Source organism: Ceratotherium simum, chromosome 24 (genome assembly GCF_057802395.1).
Source record: "Ceratotherium simum simum isolate JZ-2026a chromosome 24, ASM5780239v1, whole genome shotgun sequence".
NCBI lineage: Eukaryota > Metazoa > Chordata > Mammalia > Perissodactyla > Rhinocerotidae > Ceratotherium > Ceratotherium simum.
The window spans coordinates 26,202,203-26,225,160 of record NC_141923.1 but is presented as its reverse complement, the minus strand read 5'-3'; the positions used below and the strand labels follow the sequence as shown (position 1 = coordinate 26,225,160).

The 22,958-nt window shown below is 40.7% G+C and overlaps 1 protein-coding gene across 6 annotated transcripts in view; it reads right to left on the bottom strand.

Annotated features, from left to right (window-relative positions):
- The window catches only part of SPTLC2 (serine palmitoyltransferase long chain base subunit 2), a 133,220-nt gene that overhangs the window by 34,965 nt on the left and 75,297 nt on the right, over window positions 1-22,958 (bottom strand). The window lies entirely within an intron of this gene.

Sequence of the window (22,958 nt, the reverse complement as noted above, 5' to 3'; positions counted from 1 at the left end):
GCCAATCTTGCTCAGCAAAAAGAGGAGGATTGGCATCAGATGTTAGCTCAGGGCTGATCTTCCTCACACACACACAAAAAAGCGGGCTGGGGCTGGCCTGGTGGCCTAGTTGTTAAGTTTGTGTGCTCCGCTTCAGGGGCCTGGGGTTCGCAGGTTCAGATCCTGGGCGTGGACCTACACACCACTCATCAAGCCATGCTATGGCGGCATCCCATACACAAGATAGAGGAAGAGTGGCATGATGATGATGCTCAGGGACAATCTTCCTCAAGCAAAAAGAGGAACACTGGCATCAGATGTTAGCTCAGGGCCAATCTTCCATCCCTATACCCCTCAAAAAAGTGGGCTAATCAACTGAGAATGGCGTGATGGCTAATTTTATGAGCCAACTTGACTGGGCCACAGTAAAGCGCATTGCCCTCTCTAATGTGGGTGGGCCTTATCCAATCAGTTGAAGGTCTCGATAGGAAAAAAAAAAAGGCCTTCCAAAGTAAGAAGGAATTCCTCCTGCCTGACACTGGAGCTGGGACATTGTGGTGTTTTTTCTTTTTTTTTTTTTTTACCTGCCTTTGGACTCGAACTGAAGCATTAGCTCTTCCTGGGTCTTAAAACTAGAACTACATCATCAGTTCTCCTGGGTCTCCAGCTTGCCTACTGCAGATCTTGAGACTTATCAGCTTCTATAAGTGCATGAGCCAATCCCTTATAATCTCTCTATAAAAATACTGCACAGGAAAAGCCCACCAAATACTTGATGATGATGATTGCAGCTTTGATGTCTCAGAAAGCTTAGAATCCTCTCCAAGAGACAGCCATCTATTCATTTGACCAAGTTATTCCAGCCCCAATGGGACTTAGATGATACTTAATAAAACAACATTTTCTTGAATAATGGCCACACTTTTACTTAGAAGTTAAAAATAACCTCTAACTGCTGTTAAAGCCATCTATCTTCCACTATCTCCTTTCTACTTCTCTCCCCAAATGGTCACAATCCCCACTACTACCACATGAAGAATAAGCATGGAAGTGGAAAGAGTACTAACCCATACAATTACTGTACTTCATTTAAATGGTTTTGGTTATAAAGAAGAGAAACGAACCCCTCCCCACACCAAATATAAAAACTGTCAAGTACTTCTTTTATTCTTTACCAATTGCAAAAATAGCACTCCAGGTCTCCAGGGAAGAGAGAACCCTATAATTGATAGGGTGTAGTTTAGGAAACACTGAAGGGTACACATTACTCAAAATCACATATAGTGGCAAATATCTTAGAACAAAAAATCTTCTAGCCATGCTCTCTATACATTCCGCAAGAACCAGGTACACTCAGGCCGGCCCTGTGGTTTAGCAGTTAAGCGCGCGCGCTCCGCTATGGCGGCCCGGGTTCGGATCCCAGGCGCACACCGACGCACTGCTTTTTCTGCCATGCTGAGGCCACGTCCCACACACAGCAACTAGAAGGATGTGCAGCTATGACATACAACTATCTACTGGGGCTTTGGGGGGTGGGGGAAGGAGGAGGATTGGCAATAGACGTTAGCTCAGAGCCGGTCTTCCTCAGCAAAAAAAGAAGATTAGCATGGATGTTAGCTCAGGGCTGATCTTCCTCACACAAAACAAACAAACAAACAAAAAAACTACGCACTCAAACAAAATAAACATACTTTAAAAAAAAACAAAAACAAAAAAACAGGGTACACTAAATAATTAAAAACTGATTAAGTAGAGGTAAAAATCCATTAATGGAAAAAAAAAAACCTTTCTGTAAGTAGTGGCAAACATTTGATACTTGTTAAAATTTTTATAATTTTTGCTTATTTTACGAATCTTATGAGTATATGGGTACTGAAATTGATTTCCATGCCAAAAGAAATATATTGATAATTAACAAGGTTAAACCATGAAGGAACTTCTACTTAACAATATACATATATACATATCTTTTTCCACATTTAGATGATACCTTAGTGTGTGGGTTGGGCAAAATAGGGATGGATTCTTAACTAAGTCATCAAATTTTCTTTGTTAAAGAAGCAGTCTCTCCTTCACTCATCTTTCTCAATCATCAACGGTCACTTTCTTTGAACAGCTCTAAAGTGGGGGGAGAAGGCAGCAGACAACACTTTCAGCTCTCATCACAGCACTTATACACTTGTCACAAGACAGGATGTACCATGAAGAATAGGATCCCTGGCTCACTGGAAAGGAGAAAGAGGGACAAAAGAAGGCCAGTAAACACAGAAATCAACTGACCTTTAAGGTCATCTTTTGTTCTTTAACTGCCGTGAACAGTCACAGAAATGTAGCTTGAAATTAAGATCATTGTATCTAAAAATATCTTAAAGAGCCAAATGAGACTGGAGGAGGAAGTAAGGGTGGAAGAGAGAGTAGAGCATGGGATGTAAAGAGAAAACATCAGTGAAGCTATTTTTAAAACCACACTATGTTAGAATTTGAATTTATCTGTTCATGTTTTTCACATGATTTCAGAGAAAGAAGGATAAAGTATTTTGTCTAAAAATGTTACCAAAAACAAAAATAAAAGAAGCATCAGCTAAAAGGCAGGGCAGGCTGATTTTAATAACACGTTCTCCTTAAGTACCAGCTAAATGGCACTGGAAAATCTCTGTTGGGCCCCTAAGAGACCCAAGGAAGAGAAAAATAAATGTACCTTCAACCAGCTCTTTTTTTTTTTTTTTGTGAGGAAGATCAGCCCTGAGCTAACATCCATGCTAATCCTCTTCTTTTTTTTTTGCTGAGGAAGACCAGCTCTGAGCTAACATCTATTGCCAATCCTCCTCCTTTTTTCTCCCCAAAGCCCCAGTAGATAGTTGTATGTTATAGTTGCACATCCCTCCAGCTGCAGCATGCGGGATGCAGCCCTAGCACGGCAGGAGAAGCGGTGCGTCAGTGCGCGCCCGGGGTCCGAACCCGCGCCGCCCGTAGCGAAGCACGCGCGCCCAACCACCAAGCCACGGGGCCGGCCCACAACCAGTTTTTACAAGCTACTTTTGTGCTCTAGGGAACAGTCTTGTAAAAGGGATATTTATAAAGGACTTCCAGGAAACAAGAGTTCAGTAACTCTGTAACACTGAAGCAAAATGAGTAGGAACTAGGTGTCCCATCTCCTAGACACAGCCCCTATTTTGCTAGACTGGAGACAAATATCAAAGTGCTCAGCTTGGGCAACTGTCAAGCTAATGAACATCAAAGCAGGCAGTCTGCCTCTCCCCATCCTGGGGACACTGTTCTAAAGCAGCCCTTCGGCTTTTTATCTCCCCAAGAACGCGTCCAAGTATTTGAATCTACTCTCCCATATGACTACTGCTTTTCTCTCATCTGCAACTAGAGCAGGTTTTGTTAACACCAAGCACTGCACAGTAAATTCCTCTCACAAGCACGGTTATCGTCCCTTCCTTAGCAGCAGCTTAATCTTTTAATTAATTTAAATGCCAAAAAACTAGGATTTCCTGAGGGCTGCCACTGGATGTGCAACAAGCAGCAGGGGCCAAGGCTTAAAGCTGTTGATTCAATACCATGAAGAATTTCAAAGGATGGTTGCTAATGCACAGCCAGAAACAGAGGGCCCTAAACAAAAGGAAGAAAGGAGACCGAGGGCCTGTGAAAAATTAAGGAACTGAGTTTTAAAAGGGGCCAGCTACAGTAAGGACAGAAAGTCTTAATTTGTCCAAAGACTATCCTACTGTCCTCCTTCAGGGCTGGAACATACCACAGGCTACTTTTTTTTTTTTTTTTTAAAGATTTTATTTATTTATTTTTCCCCCAAAGCCCCAGTACATAGTTGTCTGTCATAGCTGCACATCTTTCTAGTTGCTGTATGTGGGACGTGGCCTCAGCATGGCTGGAGGAGTGGTGCCTCGGTGCGCACCCGGGATCTGAACCCGGGCCGCTGGCAGCGGAGCGCACGCACTTAACCGCTAAGCCACGGGGCCGGCCCTCACAGGCTACTTTCAGACAGAACTAAAGGGATGAGGAAATATGTGTCGTGTGGTCAAGCATCCACCTTCAGAGGAAGAGGGGTAGCAAATGAGGCAATCACTAGTAAAAAGGGTAGGCTTGGAATTAAACTAATAGTTTTAGAGGCAGAAGGCAAGGCAATAAACAAGAGTTTCACAAACTGACAAGTAGTGAACTTTTTTAAAAAAAGGTTTATAGTGGGAAAGGCCATTTGTAGGTTATATACTCAAAAATCTGAGGTTCTGAATTAATAAGCTATTAAAAAAAAAAAGTAAAACAAAAATAATTCCAACCAGCCTTAGGAAGCCTGATGATAGATCTCTGAATCCTCAGTTCTCTTTCTCCCTCCCCTAACTGGGTTCCAACTTCTCCACCTATGCCCCTGATTCATTCAGCAAGGACCACCAGCTCTTTCATTTATTTATTTATTTTATTTTTTATTTTTTGTGAGGAAGATCAGCCCTGAGCTAACATCCATGCTAATCCTCCTCTTTTTTTTTGCTGAGGAAGACTGGCTCTGAGCTAACATCCACTGCCAATCCTTCTCCTTTTTTCCCCCAAAGCCCCAGTAGACAGTTGTATGTCATAGTTGCACATCCTTCTAGTTGCTGTATGTGGGACGCGGCCTCAGCATGGCCGGAGAAGCGGTGCGTTGGGGCGCACCCGGGATCCGAACCCGGGCCGCCAGTAGCGGAGTGCGTGCACTTAACCGCTAAGCCACGGGGCCGGCCCATCACCAGCTCTTTTACAAGGAAGCATCAAGGCACTGAGATTTCCAAAAACGAAAATTGGCAACTTAGCTTTACCACCAAACTCCTGTTCCACAAGCCAACATTTCCCTGATTTTTTCTTTTAAAAGAAAGAGTTCCTATATCTGCCTTCAATTTCCTTTTCTTTCCCCAACTACCACTCATCAGTAGAGTTGCTTTTGATTCTCTTTGATGTAAGCAAGCTCAAAAAAAGAGATAACCCTTAAATCTCTTAAAAGTTAGCTGGCATTATTAACTGAGATTTTCTTTAAAATGCCTATTCTAGGGCCTTGTCCACCAAGACTCAGTGGTCTGGTGGAGCAGCCAAGAATCCTTGTTTTTAACAAGCTCTACAGCAGTGGTGCTCAACCTTGGCTGCACAATAAAATCATCTGGAGTGCTTTTAAATAATACCCTGCAGGGGCCTCACCCCCAAACAGTCACTGGGTCTGCAAAGGGGCACTGACATCGGCATTATCACTAATTTTTAAGCTTTCCTGTGTGTAAGCAAAGTTAGGAACCATCATACTAAAAGTACTTCTGATGTAGGTGATCCATGGACAAAGTTCGAGAACAGGGGCTTATAAGAGTACATCTTAATGAAGTCCTTCTGAACCTCAATCCACTCCCAAAGTAGATGGCAGGCAGATACAAATATTTAGATAACTAGAAAAACCATAGGTGACAATTTTTTTTATCAATTCAGAAAGCTCTTAAATTTGGCAGGCCATCAGAAGGGTATCTGGTTCTTAATTCAGCACAGAGTCCATCTATCTTGTCATTTTTTAATACATATTAAGTATCCTTGTAGCAATAAGCAGCAAAAAAGTTGATGAAAAGCTAGGATCAAGTCTCCTAAACAAAGTCCTCAGAAATAATTCTGAGGGAAAAAAGTAATTCCAACCATGTTCAGGTTTAGAAAGTTATTCTTCTTCAACAAACAAAACAGAATCTGGGCTATAAAAGTCACAAATTAGAAGTGATGAGAAGAAAAGTCTGAAGTAATGGTCATCCATCTCAGCTAAACGGTAACTGAACAAATTGAATCGTGGAAAAAAATCTTTACAATAAATTTTATTATTAAATAAAACTAAGATAATTCACCCACTTCAATCTTAAAAATAAATAAAAAAATAATAGTAACCTGACTCACAGTACTTTAATTAAGAGTTTAGTTTTGTGGGGGATCAGAATTGGCCACCTCAAAATATGTCTCTTTATCTTGATTATTTTCAAGAACAAAAGACTCTGAAAGAAACTTTGACCTGCCCCCCACTAATTGCCTAAAAGAATTTAAGATAGAAAGCCTGTTCCAGGAAGGAGCTAATAACAAGAGAAACTATAGTATAATGTAAAATAGGTGTGATAAGAAAGGCACCAACAAGCCCATCTTGTTGAAGTTCTATCTGGGGCCACATTCTCAAACATTTGCTTTTCCATCTCCATGTGAATTGCCTTCCTCCCCTGTGAGATCCCAAACCCCTACCCCCAACATCCTCCTTTGTCTTTACCTGAAGACAGTATTTAAGATGAGAACCTCCACCATTTTGGCAAGTTACCCAGTTTTTCCTGGGTCTTTCCCCTGTGTACATGTTATAAAGCTTTGTTTGATTTTCTCCTGTTATTCTGTCTCAGGTCAATCTAATTCATAGCCCAGCCAGAAAGGACCCAGAGCAGGTAAAGAATAGGTCCTTCTCCCCTACAGTTTCCTTTTATTATCTTACCACATCTCCTCCAAAACATTCAAGGCTCCTTTCCTGTCCCAGGGGAACAGACTCAAACTCCTTATTTACGTTTTGTATTAAGAACAACATTCTACTTAATGAACAAGTCTACATTTGTTCAAAGGTTAGCTTCCAGCCTGCTGCCTGTGGGCATCTTAACAGCCAGCTTCAAACAAACTCTGAAACAAGACACAAAAGGAGAGACCACTCTTGCTGCAAGAAACGTTTATTAGCATTTGGATTTGGAAGAAAGAGATGGGAGTGGAAGAGACAGACAGAGCACACCACAGAAGTTCTTGAGTATTCAGAATAGATTTCTGAAGGAGAGAGGGAGCTGAAAGGGATTACTGATCCACAGACAGGAAACAGGTAGGTAAATGCCCAAAGGGCTTTCATTTGTAGGGTTGATAACTCATAACTAAACTTAGCTGTTTTTTTGGAAATTAGCAGACCAGAAATCAGAAAATTAAAAATAGGTTATAAAATAGTCCATTTTAATAAAATGTTAAGTATCATTAATGCAACTTCAGAAGTAGAAGGGGATGGAGTTTAGGAAAGCCACATTCTATTCAGAGATAAGATACTGCGAAAACTTGGTCCCATTTGTGAGCTCAAATTTCTCCACTTGTAAAGTGGTTATATCGTTTGCTGATTTCAGAAGGCTTAAGCCATTGGTTACAAAGCCCTCTGGGGGGCCTGCCCAGTGGTGTAGTGGTTAAGTTCGAGTGCTCCGCTTCAGCGGCCCAGGGTTCACGGGTTCAGATCCTGGGTGGGGATCCACACATGGCTCATCAAGCGATGCTGTGGCAGTGTTGCACATATAAAATAGAGGAAGACTGGCACAGACGTTAGCTCAGGGATAATATTCCTCATCAAAAAAAAAAAAAAAAAAAGCACTAAAAGCCCTTTGGGTTAGATAATGAAGAGGCTACTTTACAAAAGGAAATCTTTCTTTTCTTTGATTGCTGGTAATTTACTAGAGTGATAACTTCTACAGAAAAAATTCACTTAGATTGATAAGGAACGCACGATTGCTAAGATCTGAGTTTGCTTCAAATAGTTAGCTGGCTTTAAAGAAGTTTAAGGTTTGAGAAGTTTAAGGTTTAAGGGGTGAGGGAGGAGGTTTTCAGGGAGAAGGAAAGAGGAAACTGAGAAAAGGGGAAGCTGAACAAAGCAAGAATTTATCCGTGGCTTTGAGACGAGTCCTTCCTGGAATACTACTCCAACCACTAGACTATTTCAAAGGCAAGGATCATGCATTGTTCAACTCTGCACTCTTTAATAGCATACCCACCACAGGATACAGAACAGATGCTTGATAAATGTCTGACAAACGCAAAAACAAAATTTTTTAATGGTGTTGTATGTAATAAGTTACAAGACAGGAGGGATCTGGCCTGCCTCTCAACAAAAGATACACTGCTGAACTGTACTGGTGGCTGAGAATAAAACTGTTCACTAGAAAACTTGATTTTTATTTGGATGAATTTCTTTTTTTTTTTTTTTTTTAAAGATTTTATTTATTTATTTTTTCCCCCAAAGCCCCAGTAGATAGTCGTATGTCATAGCTGCACATCCTTCTAGTTGCTGTATGTGGGACTCAGCCTCAGGATGGACGGAGAAGTGGTGCCTCGGTGCGCGCCCGGGATCTGAACCCAGGCCGCCAGCATCGGAGCGCGCGCACTTAACCACCAAGCCACGGGGCTGGCCCTGGATGAATTTCTAAGAGTGAAATAAACAAATTACGTAAAAGCAGATAAATAATAATAAAGAAAAAACTGGAACCGAAATATTCCTGGGCTCAGAAAGCACAGGGCGGGCCGGTCCTGTGGCTTGGTGGTTAAGTGCGCGCGCTGCAATGCTGGTGGCCCGGGTTCGGATCCCGGGTGCGCATCGAGGCACCACTTCTCCGTCCATCCTGAGGCTGAGTCCCACATACAGCAACTAGAAGGATGTGCAGCTATGACATACAACTATCTACTGGGGCTTTGGGGGGAAAAATTAAATAAATAAAATCTTTAAAAAAAAAAAAAAAAGAAAGCACAGGGCTTGGAGAGAGCGTACCCAGGCACTGGCCAAACATAACAAGTGGTTGTTAAAAGCTGTCAGCCCCCTTCGGAGAAGCAGGAAATTCTCTCTTTATGACCCCCCATCCCTCAAAAAAAGACTGTTTTCTTTATCAGATCTGCCCCCTCAGCATGGAAATCCTGGAGTGTTTTAAAAAAAGTTTCTCGGTTTTCCTAAATTAGTTTTTGACAGTTCCTGGGATTCTCAAGGTGATGGATCATTTAACACCTCATTAACAAGTCTATTATAGGAATTAATTCAAATGAGCCAACCCTAATTTTAATTAAACAAACCTTAATCTGCCCAAGGTATTCTTTTTTTCTCCTATACCAACAGCCACCCGAATGGGCCCAGCTCTTTTCAAAACTAAGAAGTACAAAAAGCACAGTTTTCTACATAGAAAGTTATTTCTGTCATCATTTTTAAATTTATCTAGTAAAATGTACCTATCTAGTTAATTTTGTTCCATGATTTGGCCATTCTGGCTTAACAGTCAACTACACAAGTGATGTACTTTAAGAACATTCTCCACCCTTTTTCTAATATTTCTGGATCATGTGTGCATTCATTCCTTCAGCAAATTTAGCAAAAGGCTACTAGATGTCAGACACTATGCTGGGTGCTATGCAATATGTTATTAACTACATCTTTGGCCATAAAATACATCAAAGCACAGCTCTGAAAAATGGAAAAGCACAATTTTAGTTACTTTGGCCAGACACTTTGCCTTGATTCATAAATAGATCTTACAGCTAAATTTCCATTACTGGACGCGGCTTAGTGATGTGTGAAGTAAAACCAGAATTTCAAACGTCTGGTGGAATTTGTCAGAATTTCCTAGGTCTCACTTACTACTCACCAGCCTGTTCTAACTCCGTACGTCCACTCGAGGGACAAGCACACTGGCAGCACCATTCCCATCCAATAGTACCTTTTTTTGGTTCCCATGTAAGATGTCTCTCAATATCTACTCATCAATCTAGTCACACGTCCCTCTCCTCTTTGGGAAAAGGATAGGCACGGGGGAGCGAAATGTGGGAAAGGTTGGAAGAAGAAAGGAGTGCTTACAAAGTGGGATAGGGAATGGATCTCAACTCCCCTTGCAGGCTGTAGGTTTTAGAGCAATATATGTCTTCCCACAAATAAGATGAAAACATTTATTAATAACCAACCACATACTATTTGTTTCTTTGTTTAAGCCTAACTTTCAATCTTGTTTTAAGCAGGATTTATTTCATATATATTATTAATGTACTCTGGAATCTAATAAAAAATTTTTAATCATAAAGTCATATATTCACACAGTAAAATAAAATTCTAGGAGTATAGAATATTATTAAATAAAAAACAGAGACAGATGATTGGATAAAGAAGATGTGGTATACATATACCATGGAATACTACTCAGCCATAAAAAAAGACAAAATCATCCCATTTGCAACAACATGGATGGGCCTGGAGGGTATTATGTTAAGCGAAATAAGCCAGAAAGAGAAAGACAAACACTGCATGATTTCACTCATATGTGGAAGATAAACCAACACACAGAACTGTTTGGTTCTGGGGGCTGGGGGGTGGGCACAAGGGGTGGAGGGATGCACTTATATGGTGACTGATAAAACAATAACGTACAACAAAAACTTCACAATAAAAAAAATATTGCATCAAAAAAAAGAAGAAAAGGGAAGGAGAAGAGAAATGAAAAGAAAGTGTGGTGGTTTAAAAAAAAAAAAAAAAGAATAAAAAATAGCGGTTTCCCCCCTCTGCCCAGCCACCTCCATTTCCATTCCCAGGAAGCAGCTCCAGGTTCTGTTTCCAGCTTTTCTAGTAGCCTGCCACCACCATGATGAATAAGATACTCACACCTCTGCTTCCTGTTCCACCAACCCTAGATAGTGTCCAGATGAGGCATTTGTACTTCTACTACTTTCCATGTTTCCTCCACTAATCACCACCAACTTTTATAATATTACTAGTTATTTTTAAGTCTTCTAGTGGTTGGTTACCTTCACAAATCTAAAGACTGTTTCTTAACTTCAAACTGTGCTGACTTACTAACTTAAGACAGTATCTACTGACTCTCTACCAAGGATGACAATAAAGACTGATACACTTGCACGTCCCTCACCTTCCTTTCCCGTCTTTCGATACCTCATGCCTTCTGTCAGCTACTTGTACATTTTGATATTTACCATAGCTAAACCTTCCATGTTTCACCTATAACTGACTCTAAAAATTAGAAACTAATTAAAAGCAATAATGTATATTATTTCACCACACTTGTGTTAAACAAAAGACAGTTTTCCAAGTGTCAAGGCTAAGTGTTTTCTCCTTTTTAAATCCCTAACAACTCAAGTCACATTTTAGTTTTGATTTCCTTAAACGAACCTTAAACGAACAAGAGTTGTTCAACATTTCATAGCTCATAGTATTATTATTATGAAGCAACTATTTCAGGTTTGGGTAATTCTGGTTTGGGGAAAAAAATCATGCTAAGCTCATAGTTGGAGAGAGAATAGTAGTCACTGTGTGAACATATAGTGCCACAAATCCTACAGTGTGACACAGGTCGTATCTTTGCTTGGAATAGAATAGATGTTAATGTTCCCTAAACAATGTTCCCTAAAACCCAACTGAAGTATTCAATGACAAGCAAGTATTTACTTAATTCAAGTCTAATCTGCTTTATCTGTAAGTCCTATTTATAAGAAACTAAGTTCAGCTTCTCTATCCTAATTTGATTTTTAATATTCTTCCAATGATTACTAGTCTCCATATTTATATCATTAATGAGATACAACACCTGCCAATTAGGCTGCAGCAAATGCTTCTCTGGCTCTGAAAGCTTTCTAGCGCAGTTTACAAACAGCTGCTTCCAGTTACAAGAGGACCTGGCTAGGGATAGTGAAGGCCAAGCCAACTGTATCATGAAAGTAAGAAGATTTTCCCACTAAGAGAAAATCAGAAACAGCATCAAACCAAGGACTGCATTTATATTAAAAAAAAAATAGCGGCAGGCCTGGTGGCGCAGCAGTTAAGTGTGCGAGTTCCACTCCAGCGGCCCGAGGTTCGAAGGTTCAGATCCCAGGCGCACACCAACGCACTGCTTGTTGAGCCATGCTGTGGTGGCGTCCCATATAAACTAGAGGAAGATGGGCACGGATGTTAGCCCAGGGTCAATCTTCCTCGGAAAAAAGAGGAGGATTGGCATTGGATGTTAGCTCAGGGCTGATCTTCCTCACAAAAAACAAACAAACGAAAAATACAAATTATTGGGGCTGGCTCAATAGCATAGTGGTTAGGGCCGGCCCTGTGGCTTGGTGGTTAAGTGCGCGCGCTGCGATGCTGGTGGCCCGGGTTCGGATCCCGGGTGCGCATCGAGGCACCACTTCTCCGTTCATCCTGAGGCCGAGCCCCGCATACAGCAACTAGAAGGATGTGCAGCTACGACATACAACTATCCACTGGGGCTTTGGGGGGAAAAATAAAATAAATAAAATCTTTAAAAAAAAAAAAAAAATAGCATAGTGGTTAAGTTCGTGTATTCTGCTTCAGTGCCCAGGGTTCACAGGTTCGGATCCCAGGCACAGACCTATGCACCACTTATCAAGCCATGCTGTGGCAGGTGTCCCACATATAAAGTAGAGAAAGATGGGCACCAATGTTAGCCCAGGGCCAATCTTCCTCACCTAAAAAATAAACAAAAACAAAAAAACACCCAAAAAATATATGATTAACCTTATCTACCACATATTTTTTCCTAAATCCTACAAATCTAAGCACATTGGTCAATATATATGAGGCTTCAGCTCAAGAATAATCCTGTGTGAGTGAATGATCAATCTTATCCTCCCTAGGTGTATAGATTTCTTAACTTCTCAGAGTTTAAGAATACAAAAAACATAATAATGGACTAAATCATAGGTCACTAAGCGTTCTATTGCCTATCTTCAAGGCACCAAAGGATTACTCATTTAATCATTCACCAAGTATTTACTGCATGTGCCAAATACGGTTCTAAACAGAAGGAATAAAGTGAACAAGGTGGCAAAACTCCCTGTTTTCATGGAGTTAATATTCTACTTGGGGGAAGATAGATAACAACTTTGAGGATAATTAAGTCAAATAAATAATTATTGACTCTAAGGTCTTGAAGTAGATACTATTTAAGATGCAAAGGAGGAGAAAGACATGAGTCCCGGCCCTCAAAGAACTTATAATCTAATAGAGGAGATGACATACATGGAAAAATTACAGTAAAGCGTTAGTCAATTCTCATATACGTAGCTTTGGTACAACTCATACTTTCACACATTATACAGTGAAATCTCTACATCAATGAACAACTAGCTTTTGGAGTTAATGCCCAATAATATTGCCTATTAACTGAAAGTTCATTTTTGATAAAGTCTCCATCTTTCTGTAACAGCATTATTCTAATACTTTATTACGTTTTATCCTTGTATTACCAAAAATGTTTGCTAAAGGGAAAAGTAAAGTGTTAGTCCTCATAAGATACACAGGACTCAGAAACTTAATTCATTCGAGACAAAAACAAAAATTATTAGACATGCTGAATGTGGCAATAATAAACCTTTTATACTTATTAGAATTATGCTATAGCTGCACGATCAGTTACGACAAAAAAAATCAAAATCAAGTAACATAAAATACTTGAGATAGTCAAGTTATAATGAAAAGGTAAGGCTTAATTAGAGATTTCATTATATGTTTAGTATTTTAGGACTAGACACCAATGGTAACATCTAGCATGTAAGTCTACTGATTGACTTGCATACACAGTTTGAAGAAAATATTGTGTTCAAACACAGCCAGTTCAAACTGGCTCTGTGAGACAAAATTATAAATTTGTGGTATTATAAAGTTGTGAAATACGGCTTTTGGAAGAAAAAAAGTATTAACACAAAGGTGTCATAGAAGACATAGCATTTCAGTTGGCCCTGAAGAGTGAATAGTTTGGGGGACTATAAGGAGGATAAGCATTCTGTCAGAGGGACCAAATTGGTTTCAATAAGGGTACATGGAAGGGTACAGAAAAAGATGGGTTAAGCTAAAATCAAACTAGAGAGGATCTTAAACATCTCATAAAGAATTTGGATGTTATTCTGTAAGCGACTCGGAGTCACTGAAGATTGTTCTTTTCTAATTCTGCATCTTTAAACAGACAATGACAAACAGAGCTGTATGTCAGGAAGATTAACAAGTGGTTGTGTAGAGGAAAGACTGGAGCAAGAAAAAGGCAGTTAGGGCAGTTGGTGCACTAGTCTAAGCAACAGGTAACCAGGGCCTGAAATAGTAACGTGGCAGTAGGAATACGCAGAAGTGACAGGCAGAATCAACAAAAGCTGAGTTAGATACGGGGACAGCTGACTAAGATTTCAGGCCTAACTAACTTGAAGATAGTGATATATTTAGTTGAGAATACAAAGAGAGGATGCAATCATAAAAATGGGGCATTACTTCTGTGATGTTCCTGTTAAAGATACATATCCTGAATCCTAATCATGAGGAAACACTCAGTGAACCCAAATTGAGGAATATTCTATAAAATAACTGGCCTATAATCGTTAAAAGTGTCAACATCGGGCCGGCCCCGGGGCTTAGCGGTTAAGTGCGCGCGCTTCGCTGCTGGCGGCCCGGCCCAGGTTCGGATCCTGGGCATGCACCGACGCACCGCTTCTCCAGCCATGCTGAGGCCGTGTCCCACATACAGCAACTAGAAGGATGTGCAGCTATGACATACAACTATCTACTGGGGCTTTGGGGGAAAAAAATAAATAAAATTATTAAAAAAAAAAAAAAGTGTCAACATCATGCAAATCCAAGACAGACTGAGGAACTGTAACTGAAGACTAAAGAGACGTGACAACTAAATGCAATGTGTGATTCTGAACCACATCCACATTACTGGGACACTGGCAAGACCTGAATGGAGTCTGAGGAATAGACAGTAATAATGTATCAATATTAGTTATTGAAATAATTAATTTCATGTTTATATCAGTTAATTAAATAGTGTATTAGTCAATTTCTTGCTTTGGATGGTTGTATTGTGATTACGTAGGAAAACATCTTTGTAGAAAATACTAAAGCATTTGGGATGATGAGGCTTCTGATCAGCAATTAATTTTCAAATGGTTCAGGAAAAAAAGTTCTTTGTGCTCTAACTTTTCTGCAAATTTGTGATTGTTTTACAATGAGAAAAAAGATTTAAAAATATGCTCAGAAATATTAACTCTGCCACAGGACTATAAGCTCTGCTTCATGGAATTTGGCAGCAAACGCTTAAAATTATTGATTTTGGGGGCTGGCCCCATGGCGTAGTGGTTAATTGCGCGTGCTCCGCTGCTGGTGGCCCGGGTTCGGATGCCGGGCGCACACCGATGCACCGCTTCTCAGGCCATGTTGTGGCGGCATGCCATATAAAGTGGAGGAAGATGGGCACGGATGTTAGCTCAGAGCCAGCCTTTCTCAGCAAAAAGAGGAGGATTGGCATGGATGTTAGCTCAGGGCTGGTCTTCCTCACTAAATAAATAAATAAATAAACAAACAAATAAATAAATAAATAAAATTATTGATTTTTTTCATAATTTTTTTAGTTCTCTTCCCCTGTCCCCAGCCCCTTAACGCCAGTGGGGAAAAGCAAGAACACCCAGGAAGACTAGAATGCTCAAATTTTTCATTTTTTCCGGAAGTTGCAGGAAGTTTCATAAAGTGAAACAATATGTACATTTAAAAATAAAGGACATATGAAAGATGATCTCTGTACAGCAACAAGAGACCTGTACTGCAAATCAATAAGGGTCCACATTGAGGCAAGAAAGAAGAAAATAAGACATACTTGAGCAGAGGTAATATACAAACTCCTTAAGCTCCTAAATCAGTCTCAAAGATGAAATTCCAAATAAAATTCCAAATTCACAACCACATATAAAATGCTAAAAACTCCAACAACAGAGTAGCTTAGAGAAGACATATGTAAACTCACGATCTTAAAAAGAACATATTTTTCAAAAACCGTATCTTCAGAAAAGTGAAGCTGAGTCCCAAATGGGGTAGGGTGTACGGTAATGAGGTTAGAATACGCACACAGGAACGCAAGCGGTCAAGTGTAACAACAAAACAAGAAAAATGCCATGCTAACTGTAGCTTATCTAAAGCCTCTGAAACTGACATAGAGGAAAAAAAAGGGAAATTTAAGTTCCTGGTGACTCTTCACTGCCTTTAGTCCCATTTGCAACGGAATTCGTTAGTTTAGCATCCTGTTTGGTGCGAGAAAGCCTTCTGGAGTGGTCCCACAAGAAGGACTGCTTATGGTGAAACACATTCACACAACAGAGAAATAAAAAACATACAAGTAAATAAAATTATTATATCCTACATAAAGGGAAAAATATTATGCCAGAAATGAACTTATTCAAATAAATGTTTAATATTTGTACATCCAGTAACAGCAATCAGAAAACTAGAGTGTAAGGGCGTGAAAAGAAACAAGCTTTTTTTTTTTTTTTTATAATTTTATTTATTTATTTTTCGCCCCCAAAGCTCCAGTAGATAGTTGTATGTCATAGCTGAACATCCTTCTAGTTGCTGTATGTGGGACGCGGCCTCAGCATGGCGCGAGAAGTGGTGCATCGATGCGCACCCGGGATCTGAACCCAGGCCGCCAACAGCGGATCGCGCACACTTAACCGCTAAACCACAGGGCAGGCCCAGAAACCAGCTTCTTATTTCTAATATTCCTTTAAACCAACACAACGGGGCTGGCCCCGTGGCCTAGCGGTTAAGTGCGTGCGCTCTGCTGCTGGCGGCCCAGGTTCGGATCCCAGGTGTGCACCAACGCACCCCTTGTCAGGCCATGCTGTGGCAGCGTCCCATATAAAGTGGAGGAAGATGGGCACAGATGTTAGCCCAGGACCAGTCTCCCTCAGCAAAAAAGGGGGAGGATTGGCATAGATGTTAGCTCAGGGCTGATCTTCCTCACCAAAAAAAAAAAACAACAACAACAACAACACAAAACATAGGACCAAGCACTTACATTGCATGATCTTTTTTTCCTTGGTCTTTTTTTTTTTTTTTTTATAATTTTATTTATTTTTCCCCCAAAGCCCCAGTAGATAGTTGTATGTCATAGTTGCACATCCTTCTAGTTGCTGTATGTGGGACGCGGCCCCAGTATGGCCGGAGAAGCGGTGCGTCGGTGCGCGCCCGAGATCCGAACCCAGGCCGCCAGCAGCGGAGCACGTGCACTTAACCGCTAAGCCACGGGGCCGGCCCTCCCTTAGTCTTAAATAGAAATTATATGTGAGATATTTACCACAAAGTGGAGAAAGAGTTCTCCAATGTACAATTTCAGTATCATTATGTAACAGTCCCTTCTGTTCCTATATGGGTTATCTTTCGCTTCCCATATTTCCAATTCGTAGCACTAGTGAAACTCAATGAAAGACAGAAATATTGGTGTAGCTCTTACGCAAATCTGATTCTTTCTAAATTTCTTCAACATATAAAAATTGAAAAAATGTGCAGTTTCTAAATTTATGAATCTAGAAAGCCTAGATAATCCAAGATGAAACTGAAAAAGAGTAACATCCCTAAAGTAAACCATACATACATACAAATATGGCCAGGCAAAAAGACATACCAAAAATTAATTAACATAAAGTAGAAGAAAACAAGAAACACTTACAGAAGATATATTTGACACTGAGTTAAGAAAAGATTTTTTTTTTTTGTGAGGAGATCTGCCCTGTGCTAACATCTGCCAATCCTCCTCTTTTTTTTTTTGCTGAGGAAGACTGGCCCTGGGCTAACATCCGTGCCCATCTTCCTCCACTTTATATGGGACGCCGCCACAGCATGGCCTGACAAGCGGTGCATTGGTGTGTGCCTGGGATCCGAACCAGCGAACCCCGGGCCGCAGCAGTGGAGTGCGCATACTTAACCACCTGCGCCACCGGGCCGGCCCCAAGAAAAGATTTTTTAAGGCACAAAACATTGTCCAGAAAAGACTGATAAATTCTACTATATTAGAAAGGAAAACTTTTTATAAAACAAAACACCATACATAAAATTAAAAGAAAAGTTATTTCTCTAAGTTTGAGAGAAAAGAGTAATAAAGAATTATTATCCAGAATACATGGAGAACTCCTAAAAACACCCATATAAACAGATGGCCCAATCTGACTAATAATCAGGAAAATGCAAATAAAAACTACAATGAGATACTGTTTCACACACCTCATAAAGACAGAGATTAAAAGGATCAACATTATCTTTTAATATTCTTAGGCATGGACACGGGCAAACTGTAACTTTCCTACTAGAATGGGAGAGTAAACTGGCACAAGCACTTTTGAAAGAATCTGGCAACCTCTAAAGAGGTCCACAAATATCACCATGAGGTGTGTGCCCTAAAGAGTCTCACACACGTGCAAAAGAGATGTGTACAAAGATCGTTGCTGCAGTACCAAGTGACAGCTAAAAAGAGCTCATGATCTAAATGCCCACCGACAGAGTAATGAACAAAAAAGCTGTGGTAATACGGTGTGGAGTACTATACAACAGTGAAAAGGAATAAATGAGAACCTCACACTCAACAAGGTTAACTCAAACAAATAATATTAAGCAAATAAAGCAGGTTGTAGAAAGATTCCCATAATATGACCAATTTATGTAACATTTAAAAACACAAAACAAGGGGCCGGCCCGGTGGCGCAAGTGGTTGAGTGCGCCTGCTCCACTGCAGCGGCCCAGGGTTCGCTGGTTCGGATCCCAGGCGCGCACCGATGCACCACTTGGCAAGCCATGTTGTGGCGGTGTCCCATATCATATAAAGTGGCGGAAGATGGGCATGGATGTTAGCCCAGGGACAGTCTTCCTCAGCAAAAAGAGGAGGATTGGCAGATGTTAGCTCAGGGCCGATCTTCCTCACAAAAAAAAAAAAAACACCACAAAACAATATAGACAGTCCTCATTACTGGAATCCAGTCTGCTCCTAAAAGAGTGTCAGAGTGTGAATTTTCAGGAGGTAGAGTCTATATTACATGATTAAAAATGGGAAAAAAATACATGTTCTTGGCTCATCCAAAGTCCAGTTTTCCCCTAAGCTACTAAAAAAATATCCACATAATAATCTACCAAAAATTTCTGTAAAAAATGAAGCATCTAAAATACAAATTTTCTATTTTAACCCTTAAGAAATTTGGGCACACTTGCATGCAGTGCTCAGTGACACCGCACAGTATGAAACCCATCGTATTTCCCACTTTCGCATTTTTTGTCTCAATAAGCATTAGCACTCCTACATTTCCTTCAAATGCAGGGACTTTCTGGGCCTCTTAGGCTCACCTACTTTCTTCAGAGGCTTTTCCACATGTCACAGGACATTTGCATTAGTGATATGGGGAAGATGACTGAGACATTGCACATTTAAACAACTCAGGGGACAGGAGACACAGTACAATCAGGAAAAGAGCTGCAACATGATGGAAGTGTACTCTACAGCCTCTTCCCCAGACTCACATGCAGCTGAACGCATCTTCAGTGGTGTGCACATGAGGATGTATTACAGCGAGTTTTCATTCAGACAGTTAAATCTCATAAGCATTTCTGCAAGTCATTATACAAATAGACGTTCAGCCTTCAAACAGCGGGGGATACTTATACACTATTTATGAATATATTTGCAGTAAAAGCATAAAAGTATAGAAGGATACAATTTCGGAATAGTCATTATCTCTGGGGAAAGCGTGAGAGAAACAGAATCAGGAAAGGACACTAAAGAAGTTTTAGCTATCTTTTTTTCAAAAAAAGTGAGATAAATAGGGTGAAATATTAACATTATTAAAATATGGGATCATGGGCACATTATTTTCCATACCTTTTCATGAAATCTAAAGGATCAATAAAATTCTTAACCTATTTGAAACAGGCCACAAGCCTGCCAATACTGAGCAGCCCACAGAAACTATTCAGGAATTTGAATTTGATACTAGCCCGGGCAAAAGAACAGTGTGCACGTGTTTTCCTGTCAACCGAACACCCTCACAAGACAAGACTGCTTCCTGTCAGAACTTCCACCCTCGGCACAACCTCTACCCTCACACCTCACTCACTCTCCCCGTCCTAAGATGCTCAGGCCACTGTGGCCTACTTGCTCTTCCTGAACACAGAGTCACCTCCATCTCAGGGCCTTCTGTCCCTGGATTTTCAGGGCTATCTCCTCACTTCCTTCAAGTCCTCGCTAAAATCTTACCTTCTCAATGACTACCCTATTTAAAATTACAAACTGGGTCCCCAGAACTCCTGGGCCCTCACCTTCCCTGCTTATCTTTTTCCTGGAGTGCTTACCATTTCCTAGCACACTGTATAATTTATATCCCTCACTAGAAAGCCCATAAGGCAGGAATTTGGGGGTGTTTTCTTCTTTGACAAATCACAAGTACCTAGAAACAGCACCTAGTGCACACACAGCGGGCACTCAGGTATTTGGTGAATAATTAATAAAACTTTAATTCTTCTGTGCTTCAGTACTCTCTGTGACTAATACAACAACCCACTATCCTATGCATCCCCAATACCTCCCAAGTATATACTTCACTCAAATGATCTGCTTGTATGTCCACTTCCCGTGGATTCTGATTCATAGGGTCTAATGCATAGTGAGATACTCAATGTTTGTGGAATTAATGAAATTCAATGTCCTCAACGTAAGAGATTAAGTTTCTCTTAAGGCAGGCCATTTCTATTATAAAATAACAATCAGGTAATTAGTTGCAGATACCTGTTTTTTTTTGGTGAGGAAGATTGGCCCTGAGCTAATGTCTGTTGCCCATCCCCCTTTTTTCTTGAGGAAGATTGTCACTGAGCTAACACCTGTGCCAGTCTTCCTCTATTTTGTATATGGGACGCTGCCACAGCATGGCTTCACGAGCAGTGTGCAGGTCCGTGCCGCCCAGGATCCGAACTTGCGAACCCCGGGCCGCCAAAGCGGAACGCGCAAACTTAACCACTACGCCACCGGGCCAGCCCTGCAGACAGCTCTTTTTAAAGGTCACCTTGAGGCACAGTCAAAAAGCCGCTGCGTGCTTCACATCTTTTTTTCTACAAAAACAATAACAAGATGCACTCGATGCCATAAAAATAAGCATTACCTTAACACACTCAAATCTAAAAGAAACCAAGCCAAATTTAATTAAGATCAGGTAGCAGGTTTTGGTATTTATCTCTACTGATGGTTAGTTTTTTTTATTATCCTCTATTTTGGCAGAGAAACAACGTAGCCAACCTAAGTTTATCATACTAATTAAGTTTTAGGGAGTAATTTTTAAAATATATTATTTAAAAGATGGTAGTGGCAAGTTGTAAAAACGGCCACAAATTCTCCGACCCGCCTCCCGTTTGAGGTGGCGTCTTAATTTCCTACGCCCTGAAGCCTGCCTGGGCTGGCCTTCTGACCCGCTTGTTAACGACAGATCAGAAAAGGTGTGGAGCTTTCAGCAGGTTCTTCGGGCACATGTGCTCTCTGAAGCATGCTCTCTTTACACCCAGTCACCATGCTCTGAGGAGCCCATGCCACATGGGGAGGACACGTGAAGGGGCTCTGGTCAACAGTCTCAGCTGAGCCCAGCCTCCAAATCACTCTGGCCCAGGCGACATGTGAGTGAAGAAGCCTGTAGATGATCTCAGCCTCCAGCCATCTGAGTCTTCCCCAGCCGCTTGGGTCTTCCAAGCTCAAGCCCCAGATACTGTGGAGCCAAGACAGCCATCCCTGCTGTGCCCTGACCGAATCTGTGACCCGCAGAATCTGTGAGCATGATAAGATGGCTGTTGTTTGACACCACTAAGCTGAGGGGGTGGTGAGAGAGGCAACAGATAAACTGGAAAACGAGTGCTAACCCAAAGCCTATATCTAATTACCGTACTTCATTTTCTCACTACCAGCAGAGCCTAGATTTCACCATTTAGTACAGATAAGTCATTTATCCAGAGGTCACATAGATCCATGCTCTAGGATAGGGTGAAGAAACTATTCAGAGTTAACTCTGATAGCTCTTAGCCATTCATTCTTTAGTTACCTAAATCTGAGTGCTGAATCAATAATGTTGATGCATCCATGTGAAGTAACTAGATAAGTGCTAGCTATATATATATGTATGTGTGTGTATATATATATATCAGATACTATTTCTAATAACACCATATAGGAAGAAGAGAACATTGTAGCTACTGTTAACAGGCAGCTACTCACAAGGCTCCATGCTGTGTTCACAACATTAATTAAATATTTCCTTCCCCAAGCCATCAATTTATGAAACTGAAGATGATCAACACTTTCAAAATCTATCTCCAAAAACCTCTCTCTAGAGATAACAAGGATATATCACACATCAGAAAAAATGTTAAGGTAAAATTCTGATTCAAGAAAACAGGCTTAAATCAGTAAAAATCAGACATACCACTTCTTTCTTGTTTTTCAACACAAACCAAATCAATCTTACCACAAAATATTATATAACTGAAGAGTGGAGAGCTGAAGGCTGATAGAGTAAAATCTTTTACAGGAGTAAAACTGATTTTAGAAGCATTAAAAAAGCAACAAGTAAAATTACGTATATCTCATACTCATAATGGAAATACTTTTAAAAGTGAAAAAACAAAAAAATTCAATTGCTCCCCTTTTATTATAACTCTTGCATTCAACACTGCCCTCTAGCGTCAAATATCAGCAAGTGAACATCACATTTTATTGCTCATTTTAGTATGCCTAAGTCAGGGCATCTAGTTTCCACTACAAATCCCACCAAAGACAGAACAAACAGATTCAGGATGACCTTTATTATCTTCTGTATGTTAAATTAGAAACTCTTTTAAAAGGGATTAAATCAAAGACACTAACTCACGGAAAGAGCTTTTAAATACTATGGGAATGAAACATCACTACACAGTGAATTAACATCTTCACATAAAATTGTGCAATTCAATAAAGACCCTGAAGGCTTATCACCTAAAGACTTCTGAGGACAGATAGAATGGTCAGCTTAAAGCCTCACCATCTGTAGACAAGAAAATGCAACAGGGAGCGAGCCAGGCTTGTTCTGTTGGCATGTGTATCAAACCCACCAAAAAGTGTTCATAGAAAACAAGGCCGGGCTGGCCCCGTGGCATAGCGGTTAAGTGCGCGAGCTCTGCTGCTGGCGGCCCAAGTTCGGATCCCAGGCATGCACCAATGCACCGCTTGTCAGGCCATGCTGTGGCGGCGTCCCATATAAAGTGGAGGAAGATGAGCACAGATGTTAGCCCAGGGCCAGTCTTCCTCAGCAAAAAAAAGAGGAGGATTGGCGTGGATGTTAGCTCAGGGCTGATCTTCCTCACAAAAAAAAGAAAGACAACAAGGCCTCACACGCCTGCC